Here is a 19,360-nt window from a genome sequence, read left to right on the forward strand (position 1 = left end):
AACTGGTAGTAGCTGGCAAAAAGTGGTATGTATGAAGACAGGGGTTGAGCAGGGAGGAGTGGGTATATAGGTGGAGTCGGAACTCAGAGAGAGAGCAAGCAACAGTTGGCCACACAAAAAGATGGCTAATAGTGTGCCAGGGAGAAAGAAAAGCTGATGATGGGTGAACATGGGTTGGTTGTGCTGAAAGATGCTCATGTCATGACAAGCCCCGGGCCTTGGGGCTGGGTAAATGACCTTGAAAAGGCGTTTGGGCTCTAAAATTGTTAAATTCAATATTGAGGTCTGTAGCCTGCAGGGTCTGCAGGGGTAAATGACATTGTGTTCTTCTACCCACACCCCCCCAACCACCACCATCCTCCTTCAGCTGGCCAAGCCCGTCCTCACTCTGAGCACCTTCTCCTCTAACTCCTCTCACTTCCTTCAGATCCAAGGTGAGTCTGTGGATATCTGCATGGGCCCCAGATATTTTCTCTTTGTGAGGCACATTTCTTATTCCTTATTCCAATCCTGCTTCAACCCCCACTCACAACTCTTTTTCCGGCATATCATCAGTGCAGTTTCCACCTTCCGTTCAGAATTGGGCAAATTTATCAAATTCACATCTAGTTTCCATCCCTCTTTCACCATCACCTTTTCCTCCTTCCTTTCCTCAACATCTCTGTTTCCATCTCTCCGGATAGGCTGGCCACCAATATCCACTGCAAACTCCCGATTGCCACAGTTACCTTAACTATACTTCCTCACACCCTGCTTCCTGTAAAGGCTCTATTCCATTCTCCCAGTTTCTCCATCTTGGTCACAATAGTTCTGATGAAGAATCTCCCCGTAGGCTTCCAAAATGTTCACCCTCTCCCTTAACCGACAATATCCCAGCACCGTGGTTGACAGGGCCCTCAGTTGAGTCCAAAACAGCTCCTGCACTTCAGCCCTCACCTCGTTTCTTCCCTCCACAACAATGATAAGGTGTCCCTTGACCCCATCTGCTATCCCACCAGCATCCACCTCCAAGAGGTCAGTAGCTGCCATTCTGCCACCTCCAGGGTGATGCCACTGCCAGATACATATTCCCCTCTCCTCCCTTGTCAGCCATCTGCAGGGACTATTCCCTTTGGGACATCCTGGTCAATTTCTCCTTCACTCCCAACAGCCCCCTACATTCCCAAGGCATCTTCCCAAGCAGACACAGAAGGTGTAACCGGACCTCCTTAGTTCCTCCCTCCTTACCATTGAAGGTCACAAATGCACCTTCCAGGTGAAACCACGTTTCACCTGCACTTCACTCAATCCGGTCTAATGTGTATGCTGCTCACAATGTGATCTTCCTTCCACTGAGGAGATGAAATGCAGACTGGGTGACTGCTTTGTGGAACACCTACATTCTGTCCGCATAATTGACCCCAAGCTTCCAGTTGCCTGACACTTTGACACACCCTCGAGTTCCGGGTTAACATCTCTGTCTCGAGCCTACTGCAGTGCTCCAGCGAAGCTCGGCGCAAGCTGGAAGAGCAGCATCTCATTTTCCACTTTAGGACCCTGCTGCCTTCAGGACTCAATATCAATAATTTTAGGATCTGAATACCACCTTCCATGTCTTTTCCCCACCCCAACACATCAGGCCCTGTAATGCCTTTGGCTATTTTCAGCAAGGCTAACCCATTTTTGCCTAATTCTTTAGTCCCATTATCAGCTATTTTCCTTCCCTGACTTAGTATCAACCATCTCTTTATATAACTGAATGTCTTTCTCTCTCCCTGGGTCCGTTTCCACCTATCTGTACACTCCTTTGCACCCCACCACATTTAATCTGCATTGATATCGCCTTTTCCTAGCTACTGACAGGATTTACATGCATTTTGGAAAAGCAAGGACTGATCGGGGCAGTCAACATTGCTTTATGTGTGGGCGATCATGTCTCACTAACTTGATTGAGGTTGTTGAAGAGGAGATAAAGAAGATTGAAAACAGAGCATTAGACGTTGCCTATATGGACTTTAGCAAGTTGTTCAACAAGATTCTGCATGGTAGATTGGTTAGTAAAGGTTAGATCACATTGGATCCGGGGGAGCTAGCCAACTGCATTCAAAATCCTTGAAGGCAGGATTCAGTGAATGGTGGTAGAAGGTTGTTTTTCAGATTGGAGGCCTCTGATCAGCAGTGTGATGCAAGGATCCATGCTGGGTCCACTGCTTCTGTAATTTATATAATAATTTTGATGTCAATATATGAGGTATGGTTAGTAAGTTTGACACCAAAAAAGCTGGTGTAGTTGACAGCGAAGATGATTACTGAGTACGTGGGACCTTAATCAGATAAGCCATTGGGCTGAGGAATGGCAGATGAAGTTTAATTTAGATAAATGCAAGGTGCTACATTTTGTTAAGACAATCGAGGGTAGGACATGTACACTTAATGTTAGTGCCCTGAGGTGTGTTGCTGATCAAGGAGACCATATGGATGCAGGTGCATAGATCCTTGAACGTGGAGTCGCAGATAGACAGGGTAGTGAATGAAGAAGGTGTTTGGCACACTTGCCTTCATTGATCAGAGCATTGAGGATTGGAGTTGGGACATCATGTGTGGCTGTACATGAGATTCATAAGGCCACCTTTGTAATATTGCATTCAATTATGGTATCCCTGCTATTGGAAAGATGTTGTGAAACTTGAAAAGGTTCAGAAAGATTGACAAGGATACTGCCAGGGTCGAAGGTTTTGAGCTATAGTGAGAGGTTGAATAGGCTGGGCCTATTTTCCCTTGAGTGTCAGAGGCTGAGGGGCAACATTACAGATGTTTATAAAATCAAAGGGGCATGGATTGTGTAAATAGTCATGTCTTTTCCCCAGAGTAGGGGAGTCCAAAACCAGAGGGCACAGGTTTAAGGTGAAAGGGGAAAGATTTAAAAGGGACCTAAGGGGCGAATTTTTCATGCAGTGGGTGGTATGTGTATGGAGTCAGCTGCAGGAGGAAGTGATGGAGGCTGGTACGGTACAACATTTAAAAGGCAAGTGGATGGATATACAAATAGGAAGGGTTTGGGGAATATGGGCCAAATGCTGGCAAATGGGACAAGATTAATTTACGATATCTAGTCAACATGATAAAGTTGGAACAAAGGATCTGTTTCTATGCTTTATGACTCTATGACTAGAAGTTCATAAGAAGGATCATTGGACTTGAAATGTTAACACTGCTTTCTCTCCACATATGCTGCCAGACCTGCTGGGCTCCTCCTTCAATTTCTGTTTTTGTTTGAGATTTTGACTCATCCAGATCTTACAATGGAGAGATCATCTGTTTCAACAAGAAACACTGTTAGTGAAGGAAATCCCTGTGATTAAAAAATGCGAAATATAAACCAAAAAAAACTGCGGCCTCTGTAAATCAGAAACAAAAGCAGAAGTAGCTGGAAAAGCTCAGCAGTTCTGGCAGCATCTGCGGAGAGAAATCAGAGTTGACATTTCAGACCAGATTAAAAAAGTGATTCTATTTTAAAGAGGCTTCTAGCTATCACACTGTTAAGAACATAATCAAATTCTTTTGTCTCCACCTCAGTGACTTCCCAATCTTCAATATCATCCTGGGAGAATAGGGAAACCTCCTGGATTCATGAATTCAGATACCTGAGGGAAAATTAAATGGTGGTAAATTTAACTACATACATAAAGATATAATATTAATAGTGGAGAAAAAAAGCCCTGGGGACAGATGTTGCACGTGAGTGTAAGAGTCTGGAACGGTTAATGTTATGCGCTGTACTAAATAACACATAATGTGACAATGTCAAATGGATTCAAGCAGGAGGGCAGTTCTGGATTTTGAAACAATCAGACACACCATTGAGCTCGCCCTAATCATCTTAGTCAGAAGTCACACAACACCAGGTTATAGTCCAACAGGTTTATTTGAAATCACTAGCTTTCAGAGTCACTTCTTTCCTCCACTTACCAGGCAAAGGGACTGCGCTCCAAAAGCTTGTGATTTCAAATAAACCTGTTGGACTATAACCTGGTGTGGTGTGACTTCTGACCTTGTCCATCCCAGTCCAACACCGGCACCTCCACATCATGGCTATGCTATCATCATCTTAGTAACAATGTCTACTAATTGACATAACTTGGACTTGATTGCTATCATCTAATAAACTGCATCTTGTTTAAGACAAGGCCCTTTCTCACTAGTCCACAGGTAGGTTTTCCTGTATCACACTAGGCCAGGCAGCTCCTTTAAACCTCACCCTGAAAGGAGGACAGTGACAACAAATCAGCTTGATGGACTTTTCCCCAAGGTGACCCATCATCCAACAAAGACAGCATTGGGATAGCCTAGATTGGAGGTAACAAAAGCATGGATAAGGATTTCAGAAGCAGGTTGGCTGAGGCAAATAATGTCATGGAGATGGATGTCAAAGGGCGAAAAGAATTGGTGGAGGGTGCTGGAGGGAAGCACATCTACCTTTCATAGCTACATGTGAGTGCAGATCCACAGCTTTGAATCTTCCACCATACAGAGCATTACTGCTAACCAGAAAAAAAGCAGGGCATGACGGGGAATTTCACAGCATTTAACTTAACTCCTGGCTCTCCATGACGTTTTACCATCTACACGGCACAAGTGTTGGAATACTTCCTCACTTGCCCAGATGAATGCATTTCCAATGACACTCGAGAAGCTGACACCATCCTGCCTAAAGGAGTCCACATGATAAGAAACCTATTTATCTCCTTCAACGTTCAGTCCTACCACTGGTAATGCAGTGTCGCAGCAGTGTGTGCCACCTACAAGATGCGCTGCAATGCTTGTCGAGTTTCTCCTGCATTCTCTGTGTTTCTTTCACATTCCCAGCATTCATGTGAGTTTATCTGTGTTGATACCTTGAGTGTTAGTTGCAGCATGCATAAGCTTCACTTATTACTTGCTATCTGACGCAAGCTTTAACACTAAACCAACATTAGCCCTTATACCTCAAAATCCAGGAATGGGACAATAAATGCCATGCTACCATCAGATGTCTAGTAATTTACTCACTCAAAGTCTGCTGCAGGTTTCTGGACAGGTGCGGAAGTTGTCTTCCAGTCCACAAGAGGCAGGGTTTCCACACTATTGATGGCTTACTCTGCTTCCTATAACATCACACAGCAGAGATTTTGGAGTTAGGATGAACAAAGTGCTCAGCGCACATCACCCAAGGACAAATCCAACAAAACTCTCAGAGTAAGTGTAGCAGACAGGGAGATGGACACAACGCACGTTAGGCCTGTCAGTGCATCACAGATTTCCATCCTTAATCTCCTTTTACATTGATGGGCCCCTGGGAGCTACAACATCTGTGTCCAGCTGAGGGTAGCACGGAGAAATAACTGAACTGGCATGGTAAGATGGGGGTGAGGAGGGAGGGGTGGGAATCACTGGACTTCCTGCATGACTCAGCGTCAGCTACTTCCAGGGACTATTATTGTTCATTGTCAGGATCTGATAGAGAAATGAATTAGTATCGACAAGAATTGGTGTAAATTGACACCATTATAATGATCATTTCCCATCACAGCTGCAATTAGGTTAACATGGCAGTGTCAGCAACAAAAGCAGAAACTCAGCAGGCCTGGCAGCATCTTTGAAGAGCAATCAGAGTTAATGTTTTGGGCCCAGTGACCCTTTCTCAGAGCTGATGGTAGCTACAAAATATCTGTTTGTATGCAGAAAATAGGATGGTGAGGAGGGGGTCAGGAATAAACAATCGGTGGGGATAGAACCCAAAGAGAGAGAAGAACAGTTGGACTGACAAAGGATTGGATACTGATCTGGCTCAGAGAGAGAACAGACGTTAAAGGGGGTTATGGCTAACAATAGGCAACGTATAATGGCAAATTACGTGATAACAAGGCTGGTGTGTGGGGTAGGGGATTGGGACATGGGAGAGTTCGGGCATTAAAATGATCGAACTCAATATTGAGTCCGGAGGGCTGCAGGGTCCCCAAGTGGAAAATGAGGTGTTGTTCTTCCAGCTTATGCTGAGCTTCACGGGAACATTGCAGCAAGCCAGAAACAGAGATGTTGGCCAGGGAGCAGGGTGGTGTGTTAAAGTGGAAGGCAACTGTAAACTCAGGGTCTTTTCTGCAACAGAATGTAGATGTTCCGCGAAGCGGTCGCCCAGTCTATGCTTCATTTCCCCAGTGTCGAGGAGACCACATTGAGAGTGGTGAATGCAGTAGGCTAGATTCTGGGAAATGCAAGTAAAGTGTTGCTTCACTTGGAAGGTATGTTTGGGCCCTTGGATAGTGTAGAGGGAGGTGCTAAAAGGGCAGGTGTTACAGCTTTGGTGGTTGCTGGGGAAGGTGATATGTGGCATTGGAGAGGTGTTGAGTGTGAAGGAAGAGGCAACAAGTGTGTCCCTGAGGGAACGGTCCCTGCGGAAGGCAGAAAATGGAAGGGAGGGGAATATGTGTCTGATGGTGGCATCTCACTGGAGGTGGCGGAAATGGCGCCTGATGATTTTCTGGATACGGATGCCGGTGGGATGATAGATAAGGAGAAGGATAACCCCAATGCTGTTGCGGGAGGGGTTGAGGGCAGAAGTGAGGGAGATGGGTTGGAACCGGTTGAGAGCCCTGTTGACAACAGCACTGGGGAATCCTTGGTTGAGGAAGAAGGTGGACATTTCAGAGGCTGTCTTGTTGAAGTTGACCTCATTGGAACATATGGTGGAGTGTCGTGCTGAGATTTAATTCTGCCACCAGGAACTCTCATTTTTTCCTTCTCTAATTGTCATGGATGTCAAGGTGACACCTATCTCCAACATTTTCATCTTTTCAGTTTTCAGCTGGGTGAATGACTGCTTGTCCTCCCCTAATGTTCTGCATTCTCTCCCGAAATAGGGAAAATATGTGTTTCTGATCAGCTGGATCTCTTCACGCACTCCTGCTAGATTGCATTATATGAATAGAATAATCAAGGAAAGACATCAGTATGAAAGTGAGCAGCAGTGATGGGTGCACAGATGGGAATTTGCTGAAGAGGGAGATTTCAGTTGCAAACTAGGTATAAAGCAACATGATCAAGTTGCCTCAAGAAAGCAGTGAGTGATAGTTTGATGAAGCAACTCACCTAAACTCCAGAGGGGAGATGAGAATGACTGCCCTTGACATGGAAGACCATATTCGCCCAAGTGTGGTATCAAGGAGCTCTGGTAAAATACCAGTCAATGCGGTTCGGAGGGAAAACGCTGGGTGGGTTGGAGTCATACTTTGCACAAAGGAGGACGAATGTGGTTGGTAAAAACCAGACATCTTAAATCCAGGACATCTCTGCATGCCAACGAATATCACCATCCCATTCTGAATGAAGCTATTACTTGAGGTACACTTCCAATATTGAATGGAAGCCAATGAGTAAATACTTCATCAGCTGGAAAGAAAGATAACCAAACTCAAAAAAAGTTCTCATTGCTGCACATTAGTAGATATTGATAAAGCATTGATGATATCTTTTTACATTAAATCTCATGTACCCTATAAGGTTCTCCAATTATTTCATTTCCTGCATTACAGGAAATCTCAATCTATCGGTACCTTCTTCAAACATAGCACTTCAGTTCTGTTCCACTGAAATCTCAGTGGCATGTACCTCTGACTTCTGTATTGATTACCAGTTAACTTATCATGCGCAGAGAAACACCAAGTTATCCAACTTCATCCAAACCAGATGTTTCATCTTGAGGGATGAGCGGGAGATTTTGGCAGAAGGATCCTGGCTTGGATAGAGAACGTTTTCTGAATTTTGTTCCGAGCCGATTTTCACTGCAGGGATGGGGAGTTCCATCTCAATTTCAATTCCGGTCTCCTGCTCGCCAGTTACTTGCTTCAGGGGAACAGAATTTGCCAAATGTTCACTGCAGTAACTTCCTGTCCCATTTCATATGTTCTAAGATATCTCTGGTGAATTGTCACAATCAACAAGATGACTAATCAACATTGCAGAGCAGGATTATATATGATAAAATAAAGTTGTTAGTTCTGCCAGTCCAAACCCAGCTGCTTTTAATGATGCCTAAATACACACATAACACCGTTCTACATGCAATGATGGGATGACTCAAAACATGATCAGCATTTGCTGTTCAGATTGTTGTACAACATATTGTTACATTAATATATGTGGCCTTCAGATTTCTGATGACTCTTACTAGTGACTAATCCTGCCATTCCATTGAATGTTACAAGTAATTTGCAAAGTTTGGCACAATGCTCGGTATTTATTGAGGAACCTTGAGGAATCATCTTCACAATAAGAGTTGATCAAAAGAATACAAATGCAGGCTGTTTGTTATTCCTTGACAGAATGTAACTATCCTAACATTTTAGAAGCTAATACAGACACTTGAAAGCTAGTACAGAACATGACTAATTCCATTAAAAGACCCATGATGTCAAATCTTTTCATGTTGAGCTTATCAAGGTAGAAATGCCAGAACATCAGAATGAAAGGGAACACGTGTTTATATGTTGCAAGAAAAGGATGCTGATAGTGGTTAGGTGACTTGATTGGTGGTAGTGTTGCCATGGAGAATGAACTAGAGAACAGTTGATCGCATCCATTCCAGACCAATTAGTGCTGACAGACCTGTGCTTTGCCATGAGGACTGTATCAGGGGAAGGCTTTCTCCCAAGCTTTTATTCAGTTAAGAAATACCCAATGCGTGGACATGTTCTTTCTGTTTCCAAATTAATGTTGAACAACACATTGATTTTCAAATTCCTGTCCTTCAAATCATTTCAAAGTTACACTTTGGCCACACACATCCTTCCCACCCTTCTCCATTTCTGTTACCTCCCCCTGTCCTGTAGCACTCACTGAAATTTATACGCTTTCCGACTCTGGGCTCCTGTGCATTTGCAATTTTGTCTGCTGATTTTTTGCCGTTGTGAGATGGTACTATGTCTATTTACTGTGCACCAACTGTACTGGTATCAGGAGAACCTGTGTAAAATATTTAAGGAGCTAATAAATTATTTTAGATAATGTGCTGCACTGTTTGCAGGGCGTACCTATTCTGAGTTACCGGCTGCTGAAAACACAAAGCCACATACTGTGCTATTTGTTAGGAAGGCCTTTCATGGGTTATCGCTGAGAATTGACCATGTGACATTGATCACATGGTATTCAGGAATGAGATACATGCTTACTCACATGACATTCGATTGCATTGCATTTTCCCACTGCTCATTTAATAGAATTGCTTGTACCGAGTCTCCATGTGTCCGCAAGCCCCATGAAGAATAATAAAGCTTTTTGTTTTCCAGTGAAATAAGTAACATCATTTAGAAACAAATTATAAAACTGATAAGTAAAAATGAACTAAAAACCATGAGTCATGTTGCACTTAAAATAAAATTTTCTCTGTCTAGATGCTGCCAGACCTGCTGAGTCTCTCCAGCACCTGCTATTTTATTTCAATTCTCCAGCATCTGCAGGACTTTGTTTTTATTTAACCATCTCCCTCGGTTGTTGGAGTGGGCAGACAGTGGCCAGTAAAATTCAATGCAGAGAAGTCAAAGAATATGAAAGGCAGTATAAAATAAAGTGCAAAGAATATGAAAGGCAGTACAAAATAAAGTGTACAATTCGAAAAGGTGTGCAGGGACAGAGGGTTCTCATTAAATCTTTAAAGGTGGCAGGGCAGAAGGAGAGAACAGTTCATGCAGCATATAGCTTGCTTAGTTTTATTACTAGGGGTAGAGAGTGCAAGAGCAAGGAAGTTGTGCTAACTTGTATTAGACATTCATTCGACCTGTGCTGCTTCATTGTGTATCGTTCACGTTCAGGAAGGATGTGAACGTACTGGACAGAATGCTGAAGATGTTTACAGGAATGCTAAGGCACGTCAAGTAGAGAGTATAAACTGGAGAAGTTGGGATTGTTTCTGTTGGAGAGGAGAAGAAAAAGGGACATTTGATGGAAGTTTTCAATAAACCTTGCGCCTTCTGGACAGTGTGGACAGGACAGGGATAAACTGTAACCATTCATAAGAAAATCCAGGGAGAGGTTGTTGATTTAAAGCAAAAGAAGGAAATCTCAAGTGAGAAATTAAACTGTCTTTTTTCACTCAGTGAGATATGCTGCCTAGAAATATGGGGAGGCAGATTCAATTGGAGACATCCAAGAGGGGCAGTTGTTGGTTATATGGATAGAAGTAGTGTGTAATGTTATGGGGAAATGATGGGAAAACGGCATTAATTCATAATGCTCAGTCCGAGTCAAAGTGGACGCAGTGAGCTTAATGGCCTCCTGCAGCGTAAAAATTCTGTGATTGTCCTTTCCCTTCAGTGACATTACCATCACTGGATCCACTACTGTTAATATCTTGGTGTTTCCCATTCAACAGAAACAGAACTGGACACAGTCATCAGAACCCTGTCTCTGTAAGACCAGGTCAGAGGTGAGGAATTCTGTGGCGTGTATCTTGTCTCCTAACTCCCCAGTTCCTGGTCCATCCTCATAAGATAAAGTCAGGAATATGGGGAAGTACATTTGTTTGGATGGGCGCATCTCACACAGAACTCTCAATGCGCAACACCATTGAAGACAAAGCACTCCACTTACATAAAGCCATAAGATGTAAGAGCAGAAGGAAATCTTACAACCTACTGAGCCTGCTCCACCAATCAGTGAGATTGTGACTGATCTGATAATCCTCCCCTTTTCCCCATAACCCTTGATCCCCTTCCCGATTAAAAATCTGCCTGTCCAGTTGACTGTCCAGCCTCCCACAGTAAACAGATCCACAGATTCACTCCCCTCTGAGAGAAGAAATTCCTCATCTCTGACTTGAATGGGTGACCCCTTGCTCTAAAATTATGCCCTCTTGTTCTTGCCTCTCCCAGATGGGGAAGTAACTTTTTTGCATCCGGCCTGTCAAGCCTCCTAAGAATCTTACGTGCTTCAATAAGGTGAGCTCTCATTCTTCGAAGCTCGAACAAATACACAACCCCAACTCATAATACTGTCCTTTTAGACAAGGAATCAGTCTTGTGAACCTTCTTCAGACTACCAATGGCAGTTCATGTCCTCCTTTAGATTCTAAATGTATTCGAGGTGTGGTTTGACAAATGCCTCTTATTCTTTTAGCAAGATTTTCCCGAGACTTCATTCCCTTTGAAATAAAGATGACTGCCTCATTGCTCCTTCCATGTTACCTGCTGAACTCAATTTTTGACTTGTGATTCAGTCTCCTACCTTCAACATTCACTTCCTCCACTGCTAATGCACAGTGACTGCAGCATTCTATCTACAAGATGGACTATAGCGCCTTGCCAAATCACCTTTACAGCACATTCCAAACCCACAAACCCCACCATTTAGAAGGACAACAGACACGTGGCAACACTATCACCTGCAAGTTCCTCTCCAAACCACACACCATCCCTATGGATCAGTATTTTCTGGTGCAGCTTTGGACAGCAAACTGAGAGATGTCTACAGGAAGGATCCCAATATAAAAACAAATTGACAGCCACGTCATCACCGGCAGTGCTGACTTTGTCTAGGTCTAAAACAGAGGAACCAGTCAGAAGTCAGCAAGACTTGGATAAGTATTGGAGCTCCATCCTAGAGGACTCAGGCTCTGACTCATTGGCTAGTTTTATGAGTTTTAGAGCTCTATCTAAGAAAAGTGGTAGGTTTTCCAGTGACAACGCAGTGTGGAACTGGAGGAACACCAGGCCAGGCAGCATCAGAGGAGCAGGAAAGTTGACGTTTCAGAAGACCCGAAACATCAGCTTTCCTGCTCATCTGATGCTGCCTGGCCTGTTGTGTTTCTCCAGCTCCACACTGTGTTATCTCTGACTCCAGCATCTTCAGTTCTTCCTATCTCAGGTTTGCTTGTGAGCCTCTTCCAGAACTCTGCATCTTTGGGACAACATGTTAGGTGAATCAACAATATTAAAAATGTCAACTTGGTGTCAAGTCATGTGTTATATAGTAAAAACCAAAAGAACTGCGGATGCTGTAAATCAGGAAGAAGAGCAAAGTTGCTGGAAAAGCTCAGCAGGTCTGGCAGCATCTGTGAAGGAGAAAACAGAGTTAACGTTTTGGGTCCACTCACCCTTCCTCAGGACAATGTTATACAGTGACTGGCATCATAATCTACCTTCTGTCAATGGCCAAATCAAAGCCATCCATCCACCGTCTGGAAATGAATAGCAACATCCAGCATTTTCTACTTTCATTTAAGCTACTAACCCTGCCTTCAATATGACCTTATTTTGTCTTGAAACACAAACAGATTTGGAAAATGAGAGCACTTGAGGTGTGCAATAACCGTTAGAGAATAAATAAAAGATGGATTATAAAATTGGCATTAGGTCTTTTGCCTTGAGCTATTAGTGAGAACTTTCTGTAAATTTTTGGGCCTTTTAACTCACCGTTTCCTTCAAAGCTTGAAGCAAATTAGAGAGAGTTTGCTGTAGCACGTGTGAATGTTCTTCCTTATTCCAGATCTCAGCACTTTCCCGCATTTTCCTCCAGACTGATTCACTCGCAGGCAAAAGGGCTTTGTAAAATCTTGTTTTAATTTTTAAGTCAACACAGTGTGGAGCTGGAGGAGCACAGCAGGTCAGGCAGCACCAGAGCAGCAGGAACGTTGGTGTTTCAGGTCAGGAAGGGTCCCCCGACGCAAAAGGTTGACTTTCCTTCTCCACTGGTGCTGCCTGACCTACTGTGTTCCTCCAGTCACACACTATGTGTTGACTCTGACTCCAGCATTGCCAGTTCTTGCTATCTCAGTGATTTTTAATTCTTAATCCAGCAGATGGTGCTGTGCTATGCTCGGAGACATAAGCTGTCGACAGCAAACACCTCAAAGCTCTGGAGCAGTTACCACCAACGCTGCCTGCGCAAGATCCTGCGAATCCACTGGAAAGGAAGTTGCACCCGCACCAGCTCAATCAGGCCAACATGCCCAGTATCAAGACACTGACTGCCCTCTATTGGCTGCGACGTGCTGGGCATGACTGACACGAGACTCCCCAAGCAGGAGCTCTACTCCCAGCTCCGGAACGTCAGGCAAGCCCCAGGCGGACAAAGGAAGCGCTTCAGTGATCCCCTCAAGACCTCACTTGCAAAGTGCGGCATTCCCACCCCCACGCTTGCAGGAGCATCCGGGAAGGCGTTGAGCACCTCGAGGCTTGCTGTCAGGAAAAAGCGGAAGCCGGGGGGTAAACAGTGCAAGGAGCGCGCTGTCACAGCAAAGCCCCACCCACCCCCTTTCCCATTACCACCCTCTGCCCCAAGTGTAAGAGAGCCTGCGGTCGTTGTATCGGTCTGAACAGCCACCTACACACTCACCCTAAGAGTCACCCTCATCTGTGAGTGATAATAATTATCAGCATTGGTGTAACAAATTGGATTGGTTGTGTTTACCTCAGATTCATGGAGATAATCGTTAGTTTTCCCGAGGAAATTTGTAGGGCAGGTGCTTTCCATGTTTTCTAAATCACACCTGCCACTTTTAATATTTTTGCTAATTTAACCCCCACCTCATCCCCTGCAGGGCAAACTCCTTGCTGAACTCCAGTACATTACCAGATAGAATAATTACAGTGAAGAATTGCTGTTGACACGTCTTTGATGTCCTAGCACCCCAGTAAAACCATTTCTCTCGCTCTCCCACATGCTTGGTCATTTTTGCCTCAATATCCTGGGACTCCTCGTCATCAATACTGTGGGATGTATCTACACCACATGGAATGCCGTCATGCAAGAAGTCACTTTTGTAAGTGCAAATTCATAAGGGACAATAAATACTGGCCTTGTTAGAGATACCCACAACCCATGAACAAACTGAAAAGTAAGTCCTTCAGGACCTGCTGCACAATTTTCTCTGGACTTTATTGTTCAAGAATGATACAAAGCAACAGCAACTTGATCATTTGTAGACATGACCCATGAAATGTAGTTATATAATGTGTTACACATCCACTGTACATCGTGTGGAGTCACACAGCCCGTTAAGCACTTTAAAATGTAGTCACCTACTGTATCATTTGTAAGGCAGTGACCAACTTTGTAAACAGCAAAATACAGTAATCCCTGTAAGGCTGATTTACATTTCCTTAATTAATGGGACCAAACTATGCACAGCACAAGGTGTCGTCTCACCAAGGCCTCAATAATTACAGTGAAATGCTGCTACTCATGTGCTCCAATAAGGGATAATGGGAACTGCAGATGCTGGAGATTCCAAGATAATAAAATGTGAGGCTGGATGAACACAGCAGGCCAAGCAGCATCTCAGGAGCACAAAAGCTGACGTTTCGGGCCTAGACCCTTCATCAGAGAGGGGGATGGGGGGAGGGAACTGGAATAAATAGGGAGAGAGGGGGAGGCGGACCGAAGATGGAGAGTAAAGAAGATAGGTGGAGAGGGTGTAGGTGGGGAGGTAGGGAGGGGATAGGTCAGTCCAGGGAAGACGGACAGGTCAAGGAGGTGGGATGAGGTTAGTAGGTAGCTGGGGGTGCGGCTTGGGGTGGGAGGAAGGGATGGGTGAGAGGAAGTGTCTTCCTCTCACCCATCCCTTCCTCCCACCCCAAGCCGCACCCCCAGCTACCTACTAACCTCATCCCACCTCCTTGACCTGTCCGTCTTCCCTGGACTGACCTATCCCCTCCCTACCTCCCCACCTACACCCTCTCCACCTATCTTCTTTACTCTCCATCTTCGGTCCGCCTCCCCCTCTCTCCCTATTTATTCCAGTTCCCTCCCCCCATCCCCCTCTCTGATGAAGGGTCTAGGCCCGAAACGTCAGCTTTTGTGCTCCTGAGATGCTGCTTGGCCTGCTGTGTTCATCCAGCCTCACATTTTATTATGCTCCAATAAGGGCTCACTTTACTATTTAGTTTCCAGATTTCCCTTTGCACTTGCATGTTAAGTTTGTGAGATTCACACACAATGGCACTCAGGTCATCTGAATTTACCCTCAGGTATTTACAAACATTCATTTTCTCCATTTTCCCTTCCAAAGTTGATGACTTAATACATATACGCATCATATGCCAGCTATCACTTGTTTGTTCGCACACATGTTCCTGATAATGAAAGGCTTTTACACAACTCTTGTGCTTAATAGTGAGATAGTCAAGGATTATTTGCTCTAGTTTCAAACATATTTAATGCTGGATCTGGAATTAAGTTATGCTGTAACATAAAATATTTAACTACACTCTGCAGTAAGCACTGTAAGTATTACAAAGTGGATCTCGTGTGATATCAACCTGACACAGTGTGAACATGACTGATGAGCTCAGATCATTCCCTCACAGACGGGTGTACATCCAGTGACCATGAGCTACCTTACGCCTTAAAGTGTGTGTTCATCTCGGAGAACCTGATAAACCTTGTCACCCTCCACACATACTCTGGATCAGCCCAAGTCAGATGACTCAGCTGTAAATGTTGAGCTGAAATTTGCTGAATCATTGTATAGGATGATAACCATTCACTATGCCTATCGAATATGAGGTTGGACAGGGCCCTGAACTGTTTGTTTCTGCTGGCAGCTATCGTTTCTGGAGAACTCGATTGGATATCCACCGTCCCACACCTTGTAAACCGATAGATACACTGACACACCAAAAACATTTGATCCTCAGATAGTCTGTGATCCTCATCATGAGATTCCAAAGAAGTTATGTTTTTTTCTGATGACTTAAAGTTGCAATAACTTTAAGTCCCTTAAAACACTTGAATCATCTTTTAATTTAAGTATGTTTTCATTGTTTTGCATGATAAACGTGTGTTTTACTTTATAGTTCAAATTTGAATATTGAAATGATCCAGAAACATAAAAAGTTACAGAAGATGCAGAATGACATGTAGTATGTTTAAAATATTTTTGCAAGCTAACAATTAGCTCAACATTAATCAACATTAGCTCAACAGTAATCAAGCTAACACTGTAATGTATTACTGTGCCACACAGTCAGTGGTGCTGTCTTTCATCCTGAATAGTAACTTAGCCTCTAACTTCTCTCTTAAGGAGTTGCCGCCCATTGTCTTATTTTGATGAAGCACAGAAGAATTCACCCCAGAATTATGATCAATATTTATCCCCCAATCAACGACACTGAAAACAAATAAGAATATAAGAAGTCTGAGCAGGAGTAGACCATCCGGCCCCTCGAGCCTGACTCGCCATTTAATAAGATCATGGCTGATCTTCTTGAGACTCAGCTCCACTCTCCCACCCACTCACCATAACCCTTAATTCCTTTACTATTCAAAAATTTATCTAGCCTTGCCTTATAGAAGCATTCAGTGAGTACTTTGATGGCTTCACTGGGCAGGGAATTCCACAGATTCACAATCCTTTGGATGAAGACGTTCCTCCTGACTTTGGTCCTACGTCTGCTTCCCTTTATTTTGAGGCGATGCCCTCTAGTCCTGGTTTCACCTGCTAGCAGAAACAACCTCCCTGCCTCCACCTTATCTATTCCCTTCATAATCTTACATGTTTCTATAAGATCTCCCCTCATTCTTCTGAATTCCAATGAGTATAGTCCCAGTCTACACAGTCTCTCCTCATAATCCAACCCTCTCAACTCTGGAATCAACCGAGTGAATGTCCTCTACATCCCCTCCGGTGCTAGTATATCCCTTCTCAAGTAAGTAGACCAAAACTGTACACAGTTCTCCAGGTGTGGCCTCACCAGGACCCTGCACAGCTGCAGCGTAGCCTCCCTGTTTTTAAACTCCATCCCTCGAGCAATGACAGACAAAATTCCATTTGCCTTTTCAATTACCTGCTGCACCTGCAATCCTACTTTTAGGGATTCATGCACAAGGACACCCAAGTCCCTCTGCACCGCAGCGTGCTGCAAATTTTTTACCATTTTACCAAATGATCACATCTTCAGCACATTGTTGAAGTTGTTCAAATGGCCCTTGTGCCGATTTCTTACCCATGTATTGTATGTGATAATCATGATCAGACTTGTATATTTTAAAAACAAAGCACTTTTGGCTGTAGTGAGCTCCTAAAGTCGGGAACAGTAGAAATACGAATCTTTATTTTTATGTGAACAGCTCGAACCTCCTGTGGGAGGAAGATTTGAAGCTGCTCACCATCATCAAGGACTGGGTTGGCTCAGTAAGGGTATAAGAGCAACACAAAAGTTAAAAAAGTAAATGGAAAGGCAATATATAGCAACATACAGTTCAGCTCCTGAGATAGCTGCTTGATGACAAATCTTTAATGGTCCATGCATTTCCTGGTCTTGTCAGTCAACCTGTTTCAGTATTTATCCTTGTAGGGTGCGTAATGTCAAAGCAATCTCCCTTTCCTCGGTGGGTAGGTTGTGAAATCTGCCAAAGGTCTGCCCGAATCCACAATTTATTGAAGCCTATGTCCAGTCGTCGATATAAATGTTAAGATTCCTACAGCTCCTTGCCTTACCAAATCAGCTTCTTGTGCCTCGGACATTAGCCACCAGCTCACTATGTAGGTGCGATGCTCAAAATCCTACACAATACTTACTACCCTGGTCAAATCACTGCTTGCTGTGTGTATGAGGAAACATGGGGCGAGTCTAAAGCCTCAATTTCTGACCCCAGCAGCTGAACAGTCTAGCGCTGTTCACCCTGAAGGGACGAGCTGTCTCAATAACTTGAACGGCAGGTCACCATCCCTTGCTGCTCCTTTGCACCAAGTAAACATTGCATTTTTTAGTGAGTAGGGTGAGAGAAACAGACCATGCCTGGTACATACACGTGTCAGTGCCATGACCAGAGCTGCCTGGCTGAGTTTGAAATAAATGCGTTCATGCAGACACCTAATGGTTCCTGCTACTCCTCTGTGCCAAACATTCTTTGGCCAATCTTCTCAAGGAGTATAAGTCCTCTAGTTTTGTTTAAATGCTCGTGGATCTGCCTACCCGAAAATACCACCGTGTTCATTAATTTAAAGAGATGCCTGTCAGATACGAACTCACTTGGTGATGCCATAGAAATCAGTCTATTCCTCAGAGATCCTTCAAACACCATGTGTAACAGAATTGTTCTCTCCAGGATCCCATTGCTGATCAGGTCCTTTCAAGATCCAGGGAATCTAGGGCAAGGGAGGGACTATGAGTGGCAGTATCTCTTAATTAGCAAAGACCATTGCAAAATGTTTGTTGCTGGCCAAGGACAATCTTTGCACGTACTTGAGGTCAAATTTGTGAAAAAGTACCTTTTCATTTGTGTGAGAAAGGGATGCATATTCCCAAGAGAGGGCCATGACGGGAGGTGTTCGTTCCAACCTTCAGCTTTCTGTTAGTGGATCTGGGGTTTTGGTTCATAAGAGGACAGACCCCAGGGGTGATTGCAAGGTTGCAATGCTGTCTCCTGCTGAAGGAGTGGAGCAATTTCAAAGTGAGGAAGGTGGCAAAAAGCCTTGATGGGTTTTGGCTCTCTGCGCTTGAGAAGTTGGGGAGGAAGGTGCATCTCAATGTTGAAGTCTTGAAGGCCCAGCCCTTAGTTGCATTCTCGCAATGGTGCTAGAGTGTGATTTTTGAAAGCAGTTCTCTCCGAACTCATCTCAAATCATGATGATGACTCTTGTCCTTGTCTTGGCAGCTACTCTGATCACCCTGAGAGGAGAACTTATAAGCCCCTTGAACTCAGAGACCTGATGACGGAGGTGATCTAGATGTTGCAATTGATGCTTTTTTGACATTTCGATGACCAATGGCATAAAGGGTGCTGGAAGCAGTGGAGGTAAGAGGAGTTGAAATGTTTGATAAGCTATGACTGTGTTGAATGGTAGAACAGGCCAGTGAACTGAAATGGTCTCCTTCTGTTCCAATCAATCCCATGCTGATGAAGAGTGTCTGCACTTGTCCATCAGGGTGCAGAGATTTGACACACAGTGTGAGGTACAAGGAGATGCAACAGAAATTCCAGAGGGTTTTCGTCTAATGGCATGGACTTTGGAGCATCCCATCAACAACAGACTGGAGACTACCATGTCAGGCTAAACCCAATGGCTGAACTGATGGGATACTGTGCATGCCCCTTGACCTGCCGTTCATTACACAGGCTCTGAATTCCAGTCTACAAAGCCAGAACAAGAGGCGTACAAGAAACCTGGAGTCATGTCCAGCTCCTGATTTCTCTCAGGTATATATGGATGGCCAAATCGGCTTAATCATAGAGGATGAGCAGCTATCAGGGGTACCTTTCAGGGTGCTTCTAATGGGGAAACCTCTGCTCTGCCTCTCTGTCCATTGGCAAAAATGTCTCCGACTGCCATATTGCCATATAACCTTCATGCAGAACTCATTCAGCATACCAGGACCTTCACAGTCTCATGTAACCAGAGGATGGCCAC

The 19,360-nt window shown here is 44.2% G+C and overlaps 1 long non-coding RNA gene across 1 annotated transcript in view; it reads left to right on the forward strand.

The window, feature by feature from the left end:
* LOC125462111 (uncharacterized) overlaps window positions 1-18,787 on the forward strand; it is a 43,079-nt gene extending 24,292 nt beyond the window's left edge. Inside the window, exons 2-3 of the long non-coding RNA XR_007249602.2 lie at window positions 12,806-13,361; window positions 18,607-18,787. This is a non-coding gene — a long non-coding RNA (uncharacterized LOC125462111). The remainder of the gene's footprint in view (window positions 1-12,805; window positions 13,362-18,606) is intronic.
* The last annotated feature ends 573 nt before the right edge of the window (window positions 18,788-19,360 follow it).

Source organism: Stegostoma tigrinum, chromosome 23 (genome assembly GCF_030684315.1).
Source record: "Stegostoma tigrinum isolate sSteTig4 chromosome 23, sSteTig4.hap1, whole genome shotgun sequence".
In the NCBI taxonomy this organism is placed as follows: Eukaryota; Metazoa; Chordata; class Chondrichthyes; order Orectolobiformes; family Stegostomatidae; genus Stegostoma; species Stegostoma tigrinum.